Below are 15,304 nucleotides of genomic sequence, written 5' to 3' on the forward strand. Positions count from 1 at the left end.
TGTTGGTTACACAAATCCACACATGATAAAATAGCACACATTATACTGATGTCAACTTCCTGCTTTGATATTATATTACAGTTATGTAAATTGTAACCGTGGGCGGAACACTGATGGACACATGGGACCTCCCTGTCCTGTCTTGCAACTTCCTCTGGATCTATAGTTATTTCACAACTAAGTTTGTTTTTTTTTTTTTTTTGCGGTACACGGGCCTCTCACTGTTGTGGCCTCTCCCGTTGCGGAGCACAGGCTCCGGACGCGTAGGCTCAGCGGCCATGGCTCACGGGGCCCAGCCGCTCCGCGGCATGTGGGATCTTCCCGGACCGGGGCACGAACCCGCATCCCCTGCATCGGCAGGCGGACTCTCAACCACCGCGCCACCAGGGAAGCCCTAAAAGTTTGTTTTTAAGGCGGAGGGAGTATCAGGGATGGAGTCCAAAGCAGGGTGCAACACCTCCCCCCAGGAAACGAACAGCCGGAAAGCAATCATGAATCAGTCTGTCTCCCTGTCTCTCCCTTTCTGTATCTCTCTATCTTTATCTCTGTCTCTGTCTCTCTCTCCTCTTTGCAGAGGTGCTTCCTTCCCTCTTTGTAGACTACTGTCTCTGCTGCTCTGTGCGTGTGGCTACTTCACGGCCATGAGGGATCCCCGTTGCCTTCTGGCCTTGCTGGTATACTTTGTAGTTGGGCCACACAGAGAAATCCATTAGCTGTCTTTGATGCAATTCAAAATTTCCAGGAAAACAAAATGAACCAGGCCTGTCTGGGCCTGGAGTCCTGCCTCATCCCATGGCAGGGGGTCACAGAGCACTGATGTACCTGCCAATGTCAACACCTTCACCTCTCCCACTGAGGCCCTAGTCCCAGACAACGCCTCCTTCTCCAAGTCAGTCCCAAGCCTGTTCAGTCTGTAGAGGACATGACAAAAACCTGCCATCTATATCCCATCTGATACAGAATGCAGGAAGAGAGACCAGACAATAACCACAAAGCCTCCACTTAAAAATGAAGACGGAGGGGGCCTCCAAGACAGCAGCCCCAAGTCGGTCGCTGGTTATCTGATGAAGTGCGTGGCCATCGCCTGTTGAATCCTGCAGGATGAGCTCCTTGGTTCTCCAGTAGAGCCACTCCAGGTTCCTCCCCCGAGGACCTGGTCCTTGTCCTGGGTCCTCCAGGGCCACCCCTGGAAGGAGACTGGGAAGGAGTTAGCTGTGGGGCATGTGACACCTTCTGAATGGAGCCAGCAGCCTCTGAACTTGAGCCTGGGTTTGCTGAGGGATCAAAAAGCCCTGTGGCGTGGATTTGTGTCCCTCCAAAGACCCTGTTCTCCAGGCTTGAGGTTTCCTGGCAGTGTAATGCCTGTAAGACCGTAGCTGGCAGCCCGTTAAGTTAGAGAGATTCAACTTGTAGGATGCCTTTTCTAGACGTCTTGTTCAGCTGGGCAGTCAGAGGTGGGCCATGCATGGTGGGCTTCAGTTTCTTAGAAGGGCTGTGCCCAGTTCTCTGCTTAATGGGTTTCACCTTAGGGTGCAAGAGGGCAGCAGAGAGCCTGTTTCACCTCTTTAGCTCAATAGAGCATCCAAAACCTGTCCTAAGGAGTGCTTCACATTGGCAGGTGTCAGCACCTCTGTCCTGCAAGAGGGTGCAGCAGACAGACTTGGAAGAAGCGTTGAAAGATTAGGAGTCTCCAACACCCCTGGCACATCCCAGATGTCCTCTTTCCAAGCGCTAGGACATCACTGTTTCGTAACTGATTCACCACGTTTAGCTCTCAATGTAGGTTGCCCCACAGAGTGGAAGTGCTGCAGCTCAGTAAGTCCTACGATGAATTTTGAAAACGGACCAAAAGTGGTCTCACCTCCTATACTATAAGCAGAAAGGACTTCCAGGAGCAGAGTTGCATAACTGACCTGTTTCCCCCCATCCATTTTAAGCCAGGCAGCCTCAGACTGGTGCGTGTCTCCCGTGCACCATACTGAAGTCCCAAGGAGTCGCCAGCACGGTCAGACATCCTTCAAGGTGGCCTCCTAAAGTCTCAGCCTCAAAAGGAAAATTATTGAAGTCCCTGAAACAACTGACACTAATTTCACTGGCTGCTTTAGTCTCTGTTCCACTAACATTCCTCCGTGTCCCGGGATGGAGGAATCCTTACCGTTCCCAAGCCCTGAAATGGGCCAGTTCTGTGGTTATGTGCAACTTCATTTCCTGATACCAGGTTGCATTTTATTCAGAGTCTTTTGGCTTCAAATTAACAGGAAACTACTCCAAATTACCGTAGGCAAAAACAGGAAGTTCATTCAAGTTTACCGGGCTATCGTATAGAAGCTAACACAAAAGAACAGCTGGGCTGGAACTAGGAAACCAACAGAATCTGAGCAGCGGATTTCTCTCTCCCTCTCCCCCTCTTTCCCTCTCTCCCAGCCTCTCTCCTTCTTTCTGGATGTGGATGTGCTTCCCTCCCACATCATCACGTGGTCACTCATGTCCACATCTGCACCATCTAAAGGCGATTTCCTTCCATCTCCATGAGAAACTCTCTCTGCTTTCTGAGCACTGGCCATCCCATGTTTCTTGTGGTGACAGAGAAACAGACTAGCCCTCTTTCAATCCTAATTTCAAATGTCCAGGCAAGAGAATCCATCTGGCCCAATTTCACTAAGGTGTGCGTGTCTGATGTCAAGAATTGGGCCAGGGGCTGGGCTGCATAGTGTGAATCTGCAGGAAGTAAGGGTTCTGTTCTCAGAGTGGGACATCATGGAGACAGGAGCAGACATCCCACATGGGTACCCCACCAGGGTTAGTGACTCACAGTAAAAGAGCAATATTGTGCTCACTGCAAAAATGTCTTTGAAAAATAGGTAATTGCCAATGGCAAAACGCTTGAATCAGGATAGGCGAAAAAAGAGAAATGCTGGGAATGAGAAGAATATTTGCCTTCTGCATATCTTGGCCTCTAGCACTAGAGCTATCTCCTTCCCCAGGGCAGAATTCCAGGGAGAAGGGGGCTGAACCCCCCAGAGAGATACCTCCTCTGGCTGGTATCAGAGCTCAGAGCTAAGAAGTGATGCTTTGAATACAGGGTGTCAGGCCCGCGTACCGCAAAGGAAAGAAAAAGAAAAAAATCTTCCAACAAACAAAAGCCCAGGACCAGATGGCTTCACAGGTGAATTCTATCAAACATTTAGAGAAGAGCTAACACCCATCCTTCTCAAACTCTTCCAAAAATTGCAGGAGAAGGAAAACTCCCAAACTCATTCTGAGGCCACCATCACCCTGATACCAAAACCAGACAATGATACTACAAAAAAAGAAAATTACAGACCAATATCACTGATGAATATAGATGCAAAAATCCTCAACAAAATACTAGCAAACAGAATCCAACAACACATTAAAAGGATCATACACAATGATCAAATGGGATTTATCCCAGAGTTGCAAGGATTCTTCAATATATGCAAATCAATCAATGTGATACACCATAGTAACAAACTGAAGAATAAAAACCAAATGATCATCTCAATAGATGCAGGAAAACCTTGTGACAAAATTCAACACCCATTTATGGTAAAAACTCTCCAGAAAGTGGGCATAGAGGGAACCTACCTCAACATAATAAAGGCCATATATGACAAACACACAGCCAACATTGTTCTCAAAGGTGAAAAACCGAAACCATTTCCACTAAGATCAGGAACAAGACAAGGTTGCCCACTCTCACCACTATTACTCAACATAGCTTTGGAAGTCCTAGCCATGGCAATCAGAGAAGAAAAAGAAATAAAAGGAATACAAACTGGAAAAGAAGAAGTAAAACTGTCACTGTTTGCAGATGGCATGATACTATACACAGAGTATCCTAAAAATGCCACCGGAAAACTACTAGAGCTAATCAATGAATTTGGTAAAGTTGCAGGATACAAAATTAATGCACAGAAATCTCTTGCATTCCTATACACTAATGATGAAAAATCTGAAAAAGAAATTAAGGAAACACTCCCATTTACCACTGCAACAAAAAGAATAAAATACCTAGGAATAAACCTATCTAAGGAGACAAAAGACCTGTATGCAGAAAACTATAAGACACTGATGAAAGAAATTAAAGATGATACAAATAGATGGAGAGATATACCATGTTCTTGGATTGGAAGAATCAACATTGTGAAAATGACTGTACTACCCAAAGCAATCTACAGATTCAATGCAATCCCTACCAAATTACCAATGGCATTTTTTACAGAACCAGAACAAATAATCTTAAAATTTGTATGTAGACACAAAAGACCCCGAATAGCCAAAGCACTCTTGAGGGAAAAAAACGGAGCTGGAGGAATCAGACTCCTAGTAATCAAGACAATATGGTACTGGCACAAAAAGAGAAACATAGATCAATGAAACAAGATAGAAAGCCCAGAGATAAACCCACACACCTATGGTCAACTAATCTATGACAAAGGAGGCAAAGATATACAATGGAGAAAAGACAGTCTCTTCAATAAGTGGTGCTGGGAAAACTGGACAGCTACATGTAAAAGAATGAAATTTGAACACTCCCTAACACCATACACAAAAATAAACTCAAAATGGATTTGAGACCTAAATGTAAGACCGGACACTATAAAACTCTTAGAGGAAAACATAGGAAGAACACTCTTTTACATAGACCACAGCAAGATCTTTTTTGATTCACCTCCTAGAGTAACGGAAATAAAAACAAAAATAAACAAATGGGACCTAATGAAACTTCAAAGTTTTTGCACAGCAAAGGAAACCATAAACAAGACGAAAAGACAACCCTCAGAATGGGAGAAAATATTTGCAAACGAATCAACGGACAAAGGATTAATCTCCAAAATATATAAGCAGCTCATGCAGCTCAATATTAAAAAAATAAACAACTCAATCCAAAAATGGGCAGAAGACCTAAATAGACATTTCTCCAAAGAAGACATACAGATGGCGAAGAAGCACATGAAAAGCTGCTCAACATCACTAATTATTAGAGAAATGCAAATCAAAACTACAATGAGGTATCACCTCACACCAGTTAGAATGGGCATCATCAGAAAATCTACAAACAACAAATGCTGGAGAGGGTGTGGAGAAAAGGGAATCCTCTTGCACTGTTGGTGGGAATGTAAATTGATACAGCCACTATGGAGAACAGTATGGAGGTTCCTTAAAAAACTAAAAATAGAATTACCATATGATCTAGCAATCCCACTACTGGGCATATACCCAGAGAAAACCAGAATTCAAAAAGACATGCACCCAATGTTCATTGCAGCACTATTTACAATAGCCAGGTCATGGAAGCAACCTAAATGCCCATCGACAGACGAATGGATAAAGAAGTTGTGGTGCATGTATACAATGGAATATTATTCAGCCATAAAAAGGAATGAAGTTGAGTAATTTGTTGAGACGTGGATGGATCTACAGACTATCATACAGAGTGAAGTAAGTCAGAAAGAGAAAAACAAATATCGTATATTAACACATGTATGTGGAACCTAGAAAAATGGTACAGATGAACCGGTTTGCAGGGCAGAAGTTGAGACACAGATGTAGAGAACAAACGTATGGACACCAAGTGGGGAAAACCACGGGGGTGTGGGGATGGTGGTGTGCTGAATTGGGCGATTGGGCTTGACATGTATACACTGATGTGTATAAAATTGATGACTAGTAAGAACCTGCTGTATAAAAAAAAATTCAGAATGTAAAAACAGAATTCATAATATTAATTTGATGACAGGATTAAGTTAAGCTTATCTGTCACACTAATTATTACAGAAGAGCTAACCTTGCTTAATAAAAGGAAAAAACTCACAGATTTGATAGTTATGTGTAAGGGTAGTTATTGTAGCATAATTTGTAATATCAAATATTAGCGATAACCTTAATTTCTCTCAAAATTGAGGTGGCTAAGTAAATTATAAGTTTCATACAATGAGACCACACAGCTTTTAAAAAGAATGGAGTGGGCTTCCCTGGTGGCGCAATGGTTGAGAGTCCGCCTACCGATGCAGGGGACATGGGTTCGTGCCCCGGTCCGGGAAGATCCCACAGGCTGTGGAGCGGCTGGGCCCGTGAGCCGTGGCCGCTGAGCCTGCGCGTCCGGAGCCTGTGCTCCGCAACGGGAGAGGCCTCAACAGTGAGAGGCCCGTGTACCGAAAAAAAAAAAAAAAAAGAATGGAGCACCTCTATGTGTATATATCAGATATAATCTTCAAAGTATATTATGTTTTTAAAAAGCAAGGTAAAGATACTTACAGTCTGTGACTATTCTGTGGTTAAAAAAAGTAAAGCAATGTGCCTGTTTTTAGTATATCTATGGAAAGATCCATAATAAACCAGTAATAATGGTTTTTTATGGGAATAGGAAGTAGATGGTTGGGGGCAGAGAAGAGAGAGAAATTTAACTTGTAATGTCTTCCTTTTGAAGTTGCATTTGTTCCCAAGTGAATATTATTAATTAAAAATATTTTTTTAATTTTTAATTTAACTTAATTTAATTTTTATACAGCATAATTTTAAAATTAATAAAGATATTGTAATAAAGTTTTAATTGTAGCTTTAACTTTTTGAACTAAAAATAATTAAAAATTTTAATACTTAGTAAAGCATAGATTAATTGAATTGAATTGACTAATAATTATGTAAAATATTTTAAAAGTAGTCAAAGAATTACCTCCAATAATGACTCTGGTTCTTTAAACTTTCCAGGAACATACCACATAAACTATTCCATGGCACAGAAAAAAAATAGAAAAGCTGTCCAATTATACTACAAAAGTAACTGAACACTGAAACAAAAGCTCAACAAAAAATAGCATATTAAAGAAAACCATACACCCACTTATGTATCTATTAAAAAAGAGTCAAGGGGCTTCCCTGGCAGTCCAGGGGTTAAAATTCTGTACTTCCCCAGCAGAGGATGCAGGTTTAATCCCTGGTCAAGTAACTAAGATCCCGCATGCCATGTGGCTCAGCCAATAAGTAAATAAATAAATAGGAGTCAAGAAAACAGTGTCAAGTTGGATTAAAGGTCTTGCAAATAGATTAGAAAAAAACAAACATCCTGATATAAAAATGGGCAAAGAAGACACAGAACTCAGAAAAGAAATATGAGGCCATTGAATACATGGAAACATGGTCAACATCACTAGTAATGAGAAAATGAATTTTGAAAAAGATTCATGAGCTACCTATCATTCTGTACTAGATTACCAGTGATGTAAAAGATTGAAAACACCCATGTTTGTTTAGGATGTTGAGAATTGAACACTCTCATGGACTGTTGGCACCTTGTCTGTAAAGCAGTTTGGGAACATGTATTTTAATCTTTGACACAGGAATTTCACTTCCAGGAATTTATCCTAAGGAATTAATTGGACAATGCATATATCAAAATATACAATGTATATATAACGGTGTTCGCTGCAGTATTATTTTCAATCGTGATCAGGGCACTTTAAAAATAAATTGTGATATATCCATACAATACAGTTCCTTGCAGCCAGTAAAAATGATAGCATTGATTTATATACTGGAAAATGGGGCACTTACGGAATGCCCATTTAGTTGAAAAGTTTTGCAGCCATTAAGTACTACCGCATTTGAAGACTATTAATTATCCACAGTAAATGGATGAAAAATGCTACAAAAATTATAGTGTGAGTTAATTTCAGTAAAAATCTCTCCCTTGTGAGTTTAAAAATGTAGGAAGAAACTGCATTGAAATGTTTAATATTATTAACTCTAGGTGGTGGAATACGAGTGATTCTTTTTACAGTTTTCTGAACGAACATACATTACTTTTACACGTTAAAAAATCATAGCTATACCTATATCTACAAAACCTGGCACTATCTGGTCTTCCGTTTATTTCCAACCCCACCTGCTCACTCTCCTGGCAAAGAGAAGCCACAAAAGATGACGCGCACTGTTTTTGCCTGCCCCTATGGTTTAGGAAGAGTTAATTAATTCCTAATTAACTCCTTCTCCTGGGAGGAACTGCTGACTTCAGATTGGCTGATGGTGACATCATGCCAGGAGCAGGAACCAACAGCAGCGTCCCCGCTTAGGAAGCGTCCTTAAGACCCGGATGCTTTAAAGAGGCTTCTGGACCCACTTGGTGGCTGGCCGTTTCCGCCCTAGACGTGGCCCGCTGAGCACTGTGGACCCGACCTGCGGATCTAGGCCCCCCCGCCCCCCGTCCCCCGCCACCTAGTGCCCTGACGGGGCTTGTTCTGCAGGCACACGCCAGCCTAGGGTCTCCTATGAGTCCGTGGTGCTGGCCCTTGCACAGCAGCTCTTTGAAGGGCTCTGGCTTCCTCTCCCAGCCCCTCTGTCCAGAGCTTCACTACTTTTTTTCCGGACACCTCAGCTGCTTGCGTTTTTAGCAGACGGCTGAAAACAATAGACGATTCACAAGTCAATGCGACTGCTTCAGTTTGATCGCATATTGTCATTCATCTTCTCTGTGAGGACCCAGTTCAGCGTTGATGCCCCCTCTCCCTTGTCTGTTCAGGCGTCCCCCTCCTAGACTCATAGTTCTGGAAATAAAACCCGGCGTCACTGGCACCAGTAACCACCTAATAGCTGCATCTAACAGACTCTCATTTTCTTAAAGTTACTTATTTCTGATTTTTCAGTGTAATGCTTTCTCTTTTTAGAAAACAAAGGAGGAAGAGGAATGAGGGAGGTGGAGGAGGAAGAAAACAAGTCCTGTGTAAAAGCGTCGTCCAAAGATAGCCATGGTTGACAATATCAGATGTTCACGTCAAAAACATGATACATTTGCCAATTTGGAAATGCACTGATTATAGTTTGTTCATGCCCTCCTCCCCTTTGGCTTTTCTCATGTGAGCATTTCCTCATGTCCTTAAATATTCTTAGTGGTTTTGTTTTGGTTTTTTAGTGGCTTCATAGTTTTGCAGCATACGGAATAATGTAACTATACCCCTATTTTTATATATTTAGATGATTTCCAACTATTCCCTATTTTAAATCTGTGATGAACAGGAGCCTTTGTACATAATTTCTAGTCCCAAGATTTCAGATGCAATCTTAGTGATAGGATTATCTTAAAGACTTTTTACCCCCAAATATTTTGATTAATCTTCCTTTCTTGTTATCCCAAATTAAATTTAAATCACTTTGTCTAATTTCAGAATCAAACCTTAGTTATTTTGATCTATGGTTGCTTAGTCTAGTGAATTTTTTTTTTTTATTTCGGTAAAGTTTTCTAGTTGTTTTAGAATTTAATTCAAGGTAGTTTTATATTTTAGTTCATTTTGTGAATGGAATCTTATTTCTATCATATTTTCTAGCTGGATATTGCTGACATAAAAATGTTGATTTTTATAAACTCATGTCATTTGGATTCACTTTACCAAATCTCTTATTAGTTCTGTTTTCAGTTGATTTTCTTGGGTTTGTAGGCAAATACTACAACAGCCACATTGCAGTGTATGTCCAACAACTTGCCTTATATTTTTTGATGCTTTTCTCAGTATGATATATCCCTTTAAATTCCACTTTGTGCTTTCTACCTCATTAGAGCCCAAAGGACCAACAGCAGAACCTCTGTAGCATCTGGTCCACACAATACAGATAGAAGAGAGATGGGGGAAGACAAAGTAGCTTCTGATGTCTCCTGGGTGGGCATTTCAAGAGGCAAAGTCTGAGTGGGTGCTAAAACTGCAGCTCCCCTGGGGGGCGTTCCTCCTAATGTCTGCCAACAGGTTGGTCACCCATCACTTCTTGTGGATGACGTGCGTTTTCATCTTTTCTTTTGTCTTCACTAATATTGGGAGAAGCTGTGCCAGGGCCCAGGAGTAAACTAGAGTCGGTGAATTATTTTCCATCTTCATTTTACCTGACTTTCTGGGCCTTTTGATGCTGTTGCTCCCTCCCTTCTACCTTTAACATGTTGTGTTTGCTTCTGCCACACTACCTTGCCCTGGTTCTGCTTCTGCTTCTCTATTCCCTCGTGTCTTGAACCTGGAATCCTAGGCCCACCTCTAACGTGTGTCAGCGCCCCCAGGACTCTGTCCCTCCCTCCTTCTATTCCAGACACTCTCCACGCGAGAGCTCAGACTCCAATAGCTCCAATGAGACAACTCTGCTGACGACTCCTGACTCTGTATTTCCCACCCCATCCAGATCCTGGGCTACAGAACTGTATCAGCAGCCTTCTCTATACTTCCACCCAGTGCCCCACACACAATACTGAAGCCACCTGCTCTCCTATGGTTCACAGCTCAGTGACCAGCACATCACTCGAGCCAGGAACTTGGCAGCCATAAGACTCCTGATTTTCCTCACCTGGGATATTCCTCCAGGACACTTCCTGACCATCTTACCTCCTTCGGTGTATCTAATGCCCATTTCTCTTTATCCTCACTCCCCATCCCTTAGTTCAGGCCTCACAAACTGAACTGCCTCAGTTATGCCACATTTGATGCTGGGAACCCCAGGAGATGTTTTGGGATTTGGGGATGGTAACTCCAGGGGACCTGGGATTGAGGTCTGGCTCTGCTACAGATTAGTCACATGACCATTGGACAAGTCTCCTGACATGGTGAATCTGTCTCATAGGTTGGACAAATGAGAGTGGGGATTAAAATGACAGGGCACAATATAATTTTCTGAAAGGACATAGAAGAATATAACTGCGATTAACACTGAGGTTAAGATAAGGAAGAAAACACAACAATGTGAATACACTTAACACTATCGAACCGTACACTTAAAAGTAAGTGAGATGGTAATTTTTTTTAACATCTTTATTGGAGTATAATTGCTTTACAATGGTGTGTTAGTTTCTGCTTTAAAACAAAGTGAATCAGCTATACATATACATATATCCCCATATCTCCTCCCTCTTGGGTCTCCCTCCCACCCTCCCTATCCCACCCCTCTAGGTGGTCACAAAGCACCGAGCTGATCTCCCTTTGCTATGTGGTTGCTTCCCATGAGCTATCTAGTTTACATTTTGTAGTGTATATATGTCAATGCTACCCTCTCACTTCGTCCCAGCTTACCCTTCCCACTCCCCGTGTCCTCAAGTCCATTCTCTACGTCTGCGTCTTTATTCCTGTCCTGCCCCTAGTTCCTTCGGAACCCTTTTTTTTTTTTTTTAGATTCCATATATATGTGCTAGCATACAGTATTTGTTTTTCCTTCTGACTTACTTCACTCTGTATGACAGATTCTAGGTCCATCCACCTCACTACAAATAACTCAATTTCGTTTCTTTTTATGGCTGAGTAGTATTCCATGTATATATGTGCCACATCTTCTTTATCCATTCATCTGTCGATGGACACTTAGGTTGCTTCTGTGTCCTGGCTATTGTAAATAGAGCTGCAATGAACATTGTGGTATGTGACTCTTTTTGAATTATGGCTTTCTCAGGGTATATGCCCAGTAGTGGGATTGCTGGGTCGTATGGTAGTTATTTTAGTTTTTTAAGGAACCTCCATACTGTTCTCCATAGTGGCTGTATCAATTTACATTCCCACCAACAGTACAAGAGGGTTCCCTTTTCTCCACACCCTCTCCAGCATTTGTTATTTGTAGATTTTTTAATGATGGCCATTCAGACTGGTTTTGATTTGCATTTCTCTAATGATTAGTGATGATGAGCATCCTTTCATGTGTTTGTTGGCCATCTGTATATCTTGTTTGGAGAAAAGTCTATTAAGTTTTCTGCCCATTTTTGGATTGGGTTGTTTGTTTTTTTGATATTGAGCTGCATGAGTTGCTTATAAATTTTGGAGATTAATCCTTTGTCAGTTGCTTCATTTGCAAATATTTTCTCCCATTCGGAGGGTTGTCTTTTTGTCCTGTTTATGTTTTCCTTTGCTGTGCAAAAGCTTTTAGGTTTCATTAGGTCCCATTTGTTTCTTTTTGTTTTTATTTCCATTTCCCTAGAAGGTGGGTCAAAAAGGATCTTGCTGTAATTTATGTCACAGAGTGTTCTGCCTATGTTTTCCTCTAAGAGTTTTAAAGTGTCTGATCTTACATTTAGGTCTCAAATCCATTTTGAGTTTATTTTTGTGTATGGTTTTAGGGAGTGTTCTAAGTTCATTCTTTTACATGTAGCTCTCCAGTTTTCCCAGCACCACTTATTGAAGAGGCTGTCTTTTCTCCATTGTATATTCTTGCCGCCTTTATCAACAATAAGGTGACCATATGTGCATGGGTTTATCTCTGGGCTTTCTATCTTGGTCCATTGATCTATATTTCTGTTTTTGTGCCAGTACCATACTGTCTTGGTTACTGTAGCTTTGTAGTATAGTCTGAAGTCTAGAAGCCTGATTCCTCCAGCTCCGTTTTTCTTTCTCAAGATTGCTTTGGCTATTGGGGGTATTTTGTGTTTCCATACAAATTGTGAAATTTTTTGTTCTAGTTCTGTGAAAAATGCCATTGGTAGTTTGATAGGGATTGCATTTGATCTGTAGATTGCTTTGGGGAGTATAGGCATTTTCACAATGTTGATTCTTCCAATCCAAGAACATGGTATATCTCTCCATCTGTTTGTATCATCTTTAATTTCTTTCATCAGTGTCTTATAGTTTTCTGCATACAGGTCTTTTGTCTCCTTAGGTAAGTTTATTCCTAGGTATTTTATTCCTTTTGTTGCAATGGTAAATGGGAGTGTTTCCTTAATTTCTTTTTCAGATTTTTCATCATTAGTGTATAGGAATGTAAGAGATTTCTGTTCATTAATTTTGTATCCTGCTACTTTACCGAATTCATTGATTAGCTCTAGTAGTTTTCTGGTAGCATCTTTAGGATTCTCTATGTGTAGTATCATCATGTCATCTGCAAACAGTGACAGCTTTACTTCTTCTTTTCCGATTTGGATTCCTTTTATTTCTTTTTCTTCTCTGATTGCTGTGGCTAAAACTTCCAAAACTATGTTGAATAATAGTGGTGAGAGTGGACAACCTTGTCTTGTTCCTGATCTTAGAGGAAATGCTTTCAGTTTTTCACCATTGAGAACAATGTTGGCTTGAGTTTGTCATATATGGCCTTTATTATGTTGAGGTAAGTTCCCTCTATGCCTACTTTCTGGAGGGTTTTTATCATAAAAATGGGTGTTGAATTTTCTCAAAAGGTTTTTCTGCATCTATTGATATGATCATATGGTTTTTATTCTTCAATTTGTTAATATGGTTTATCACATTGATTGGTTTGCATATATTTAAGAATGCTTGCATTCCTGGGATAAACCCCACTTGATCATGTTGTATGATCCTTCTAACGTGCTGTAAGATTCTGTTTGCTAGTTGTTGAGGATTTTTGCATCTATGTTTATCAGTGATATTGGCCTGTAGTTTTCTTTCTTTCTTACATTCTTGTCTGGTTTTGGTATCAGGATGATGGTGGTCTCATAGAATGAGTTTGGGAGTGTTCCTCCCTCTGTTATATTTTGGAAGAGTTTGAGAAGGATAGGTGTTAGCTCTTCTCTAAATGTTTGATAGAATTCACCTGTGAAGCCATCTGGTCCTGGGCTTTTGTATGTTGGAGGATTTTAAATCACAGTTTCAATTTCAGTGCTTGTAATTGATCTGTTTATATTTTCTATTTCTTCCACGTTCAGTCTCGGAAGGCTGTGCTTTTCTAAGAATTTGTCCATTTCTTCCAGGTTGTCCATTTTGTTGGCATATAGTTGCTTGTACTAGTCTCTCATGATCCTTTGTATTTCTGCAATGTCACTTGTTACTTCTTTTTCATTTCTAATTCTGTGGATTTGAGTCTTCTCCCTTTTTTCTTGATGAGTCTGGCTAATGGTTTATCAATTTTGTTTACCTTTTCAGAGAACCAGCTTTTAGTTTTATTGATCTTTGCTATCGTTTCCTTCATTTCTTTTTCATTTATTTCTGATCTGATCTTTATGATTTCTTTTCTTCTGCTAACTTTGGGGTTTTTTTGTTCTTCTTTCTCTAATTGCTTTAGGTGTAAGGTTAGGTTGTTTATTTGAGATGTTTCTTGTTTCTTGAGGTAGGATTGTATTGCTATAAACTTCCCTCTTAGAACTGCTTTGCTGCATCCCATAGGTTTTGGGTCGTCATGTTTTCATTGTCATTTGTTTCTAGGTATTTTTTATTTCTTCAGTGATCTCTTCGTTATTTAGTAGTGTATTATTTAGCCTCCATGTGTTTGTATTTTTTACACATTTTTTCCTGTAATTGATATCTAGTCTCATAGCATTGTGGTTGGAAACAATACTTGATACGATTTCAATTTTCTTAAATTTACCATGGCTTAATTTGTGACCCAAGATGTGATCTATCCTGGAGAATGTTCCATGAGCACTTGAGAAGAAAGTGTATTCTGTTGTTTTTGGATGGAATGTCCTATAAATATCAATTAAGTCCATCTTGTTTAATGTACCATTTAAAGCTTGTGTTTCCTCATTTATTTTCATTTTGGATGATCTGTCCATTGGTGAAAGTGGGGTGTTAAAGTCTCCTACTATGATTGTGTTACTGTCCATTCCCCTTTTATGGCTGTTAGCATTTGCCTTATATATTGAAGTGCTCCTATGTTGGGTGCATAAATATCAATCTTCTTGGATTGATCCCTTGATCATTATGTAGTGTCCTTCTTTGTCTCTTGTAATAGTCTTTATTTTAAAGTCTACTTTGTCTGATATGAGAATTGCTACTCCAGCTTTCCTTTGATTTCCATTTGCATGGAATATCTTTTTCCATCCGCTCACTTTCAGTCTATGTGTGTCCCTAGGTGTGAAGTGGGTCTCTTGTAGACAGCATATATACGGGCCTTGTTTTTGTATCCATTCAACCAGTCGGTGTCTTTTGGTTTGAGCATTTAATCCATTTACATCTAAGGTAGTTATCGATATGTATGTTCCTATTACAATCTTCTTAATTGTTTTGGGTTTGTTATTGTATGTCTTTTCCTTCTCTTGTGTTTCCTGCCTAGTGGAGTTCCTTTAGCATTTGTTGTAAAGCTGGTTTGGTGGTGCTGAAGTCTCTTAGCTTTTGCTTGTCTGTAAAGGTTTTAATTTCTCCTTCGAATCTGAATGAGATCCCTGCTGGGTAGAGTAATCTTTGTTGTAGGTTTGTCTCTTTCATCACTTTAAATATGTCCTGCCACTCTCTTCTCGCTTGCAGAGTTTCTCTGAAAGATCAGCTGTTAAGCTTATGGGGATTCCTTTGTATGTTATTTGTTGTTTTTCCTTTGCTGCTTTTAATATTTTTTGTTTGTATTTAATTTTTGATAGTTTGATTAATATGTGTCTTGGCATTTTTTT

Source organism: Pseudorca crassidens, chromosome 7, assembly GCF_039906515.1.
Source record: "Pseudorca crassidens isolate mPseCra1 chromosome 7, mPseCra1.hap1, whole genome shotgun sequence".
Taxonomy (NCBI): domain Eukaryota; kingdom Metazoa; phylum Chordata; class Mammalia; order Artiodactyla; family Delphinidae; genus Pseudorca; species Pseudorca crassidens.